Raw genomic sequence first — 3,524 nt, 5'->3', positions numbered from 1 at the left:
CATGACTAGTAGTCTCTTAAGTAAATCCCTCTCCATGTTTGATCTTCACCTGGTCACTTAGGCACACTCTATGTTGGCAGTGCATTTGCCAGGTCTGTATTTTGGGCCAAATTTGGGTTTGCCATGAATTGGCTTCTCCAGCTGCTGGCCCCCATGCTGTGGCTACAAAGTGGTTCCTTCCTGTGTCCTCTGAAAGCACTCGGGAGAGATGCATCTTCTTTCCTGCACAAAGATATTGTGCAGAATGCTTTTCAGTTTGGTTGGGTAGTGTCTTTGATCTCTGATCTCTCCTTACCCAGACACTCCTCAGGCCTCCTAAAAATGTGGGTTCCTTTAATTCCCTTATCCCTCGAGTTTGCTTGTGGTGGGGCTGCTCTGGCTGGTGTCTCTGGCCACGGTAGTGGCGGTGGCACTTGGGATTTCTTCCTTATTTTATTACATCCAGCCTCCTGAGTCCCCAATCTGCTTTGAGTATCTAGTATTAAATCCTGGTAAAGCCCCCCACCAACTCTTTTTACCCACTTTGCTGAGAAGCTGACTGTCTGCTTTCTTAGTTTCACTCTACCTTCTCTATTTCACCATCCTGAATCCTTATATCCTATTTTATCCTTAAAATAATTTTATCCTGAAACTTCAAACTCTTCAATATCTTGAATAATTGATTTTATTTATAATCTAAACTAAATTACCTTATTTTTTTAACTCCCTTCAGTTATTCTACTTTTCTTGGTAGGTTAATAAGAAAAACAGCATCTAAGTTATCAGTTTATTAAAGTTTAATGATGTAAGTTGATATCACTGAAACATATTCTCTAAATATAAGGGAGAATTACAAATACCAATCCAACTCTATGAGTGCTGTGTTTTCACAATGGTGACACCCTTTTTGTGACATTCTTGTTTGGATCTCTGAACAAGATTGGAGAAGGCTGATTCTGGTTAGACCCAGGCACTATGTTTAAGAAACAATAGGTGCAAGCCAGTCAATGGGGGGATTAGGCCCATGTTTGGGTCTCTTCAGAATGCCTGTATGCTAAATAAGTTGAGATAAATAGCCTTGGCTATTGAGCCATTACACACACACACACACACACACACACACACACACACACTTTCTGATTTACTTGTAGAAAAAAGAGTAAGGTAGAATGTGTCAAATTTTTCACAGCAAGTAAAGCGTATTAATATTAAGGCTAGATGCAAAAAAAAATCAGTTGATGTGGTTGATATGTTTTAACAATACAGAAAGTGAAACTTGGGACTGGGGTTGTAGCTCAGTGGTACAGTACCTGCCTACCATGCACAAGGACCTGATGGGTCTTATCCCATCACTGAAACAAAACAAAACAAAACAAAACCTTACCAGGAGAGAAGAAACATTTTGACATAATATACAAAATACTGCTTCTCTCATTATGATTGTGACTTTGAAAGGGATTATACACTTCAAATAATTTTCCTTCTACAGCCCCCCACCATATGGAACATATGGTTTAAAAATAGAAGAAAACCAGTTCCTTTTCCCAGTTAAAATAAGAAAAGGAAAGCCTTGAGAATGGCAAACCACCTTCTCTGTGAAGACTGTCTCCTTGCAGATCTGGCTTTCAGTTCATGCTTTCAATCTCCACCCTGTGCTGCTCAGAGGACTCCACAGGCCCTGTCAACAACCCTCAGATGGCTCAAATGCAATGATGCCTGTGTCAGAGAAGATGACATTCTGCTTCTTTCATCTATTTTAGTGATAGGCAAATATGGCAAGAATTACAATATATGTATTTATTACATTATTCATTTTATTATTTAGCTTCTGTCAGCTTAAGGTTAAACAATGGAAAGGAATAGAATTCATGAGAAGAATGTTAGTGAATGTAGGCAAACCCAATTGCAATTTGAAGATTTTTATACATCCAACTCATTTGCAAAGTTGCTTGCGGTTACCAAAAGTCTTCTAGACACAGGAAACTTAGGCATATTGCCTTATAATTTATCATAAATTCTTCATGTGCCTGAAGAAATTCTTCATAAATTTTAAGAAAATTCAAAATTTCCATTTAATATTCTTTTTTCCAAATAATATAAAACCAGTTTCTCGGAGTTTTCTCACACGGCAATACCTTAATCTTCCAATTATTTTTGTTTAATCAGTTTCAATGTGGGGTCTACAGATTTCTACATATTTAATAAATTGAATTAATTTATGGAAGTACAGAACATAGATTTAGATGCTTAGCAAATATCTGAAAAATGTTTAGTCGACTGGATAATTATAAAGAATAATTAGAATCATAGAGGATATCAGTCTCAAATCCATTTTAAGGTTTCCAAAAATTGGTTGTAGATTTTTTTAAATAAGTAATAATAATAATTAGTGACAACCCTTATTTAATCTTCTTGCCAAAATTAATATTTTGTAGCTGGGCACTGTGGCACACATCTATAATCCCAGTGACTCCAGAGACTGAGGCAGGAGGATTGCAAGTGTAAAGCCAGCCTCAGCAACTTAACAAGGCCTAAGCGACTCAGCGAGACCTTGTCTCTAAATAAAAAATATTTTTTTAAAAAAAGGATGGGGATGTGGCTCAGTGGTTAACTGCCCCCGGGTTCAATTCCTAGTACCAAAAATAAAAAAAAAAATAATTAGTATCTTATAAATTTTAGAATGATCATAAAACTTTTTCTTTCCTTCTTCTTCCTTCCTTTCATATTAAGGATTGAACCTGGGGTGTTTTTACCACTAAGCTACATTCTTAGTTCTTTTTATTTTTATTTTGAGATGAGGTCTTGCTAAGTTGCTGAGCAAGGTTGGTCTTGAATTTGTGATCCTCCTGCCTCAGCCTCCTGAGTTTCTGGGATCACAGTCATGCATCACCACGCTCAGCATAAACACTGTTTAACAAGATGGAACTATCCCAGTAATAGATAACAGGTGTAATTCCAATTTTTAAAATGCCATTAATGCAATAATTTATTTAAAATCATTCTTTGTACCTCACAAGGACAGCAGGTTGGTTAGAAGAAAGTACATTGGATTACAGATAAGAAGATTTGTATTACAGTGTTAGTCCTGTTAACTTTCTAGGCTAGTCACCTACTGCAAATCACTTAAAATTCCTGAGCTTTGAGTTCTCCATGTATATCATTTATTTTGTTTGGCTCCACTGCTGGGCTGTAAAAAACGTGCATGTAGCATTCAGGTCTGGTGCCCACTTCACCTGCAGCCTCCTGCCAGTTCCCGACATGGCAGGCCCTCCACTGACGTCTACTGGCCGACTGCACTAACATTAGAAAGTGAAAATGTGAGCACTATCACACATGCCCTGGAAGACCATGGAGGTCTTAAATGATAGAGTGATATTTGGGGAAATGGGTACACTCTCCACATTTATATCCTTGGTACCTAATTTAAGAAATTTTAAGAAGTAAATGTGTTAATAATTGAAAGTTACTTGATAATTTTAATAATCATAAATTATTTCAAATCACTACAGATAATATGGCAATAAATATTCTAAAAAGTAGGCCAC

Source organism: Marmota flaviventris, chromosome 6 (genome assembly GCF_047511675.1).
Source record: "Marmota flaviventris isolate mMarFla1 chromosome 6, mMarFla1.hap1, whole genome shotgun sequence".
NCBI lineage: Eukaryota > Metazoa > Chordata > Mammalia > Rodentia > Sciuridae > Marmota > Marmota flaviventris.
Note: the sequence above shows the minus strand (reverse complement) of the source record.